This window comes from Arachis duranensis, chromosome 10, assembly GCF_000817695.3.
Source record: "Arachis duranensis cultivar V14167 chromosome 10, aradu.V14167.gnm2.J7QH, whole genome shotgun sequence".
Classification (NCBI taxonomy): domain Eukaryota; kingdom Viridiplantae; phylum Streptophyta; class Magnoliopsida; order Fabales; family Fabaceae; genus Arachis; species Arachis duranensis.
Genome location: NC_029781.3, coordinates 55,471,161 through 55,471,465, shown reverse-complemented (window position 1 = coordinate 55,471,465; position 305 = coordinate 55,471,161).

Genomic DNA, 305 nt, shown 5'->3' with positions numbered 1-305 from the left:
GCCCAAACTGGCACAAAAGCTGGCGTTTAACTCCAAGAAAAGTCTCTATACGAAAATGCTTCAATGCTCAGCCCAAGCACATACCAGGTGGACCCGAAAGTGGATTTTTATGTCATTTACTCATCTTTGTAAACCCTAAGCTACTAGTTCTCTATAAATAAGACTTTTTGTTATTGTATTTTCATCTTGGTTCTTCTGGTTCCCTCTCTGGGGCTGAAGCCAATGATCACCATTATCACTTATGTATTTTCAACGGTGGAGTTTCTACACACCATAGATTAAGGTGTGGAGCTCTGCTCTACCTC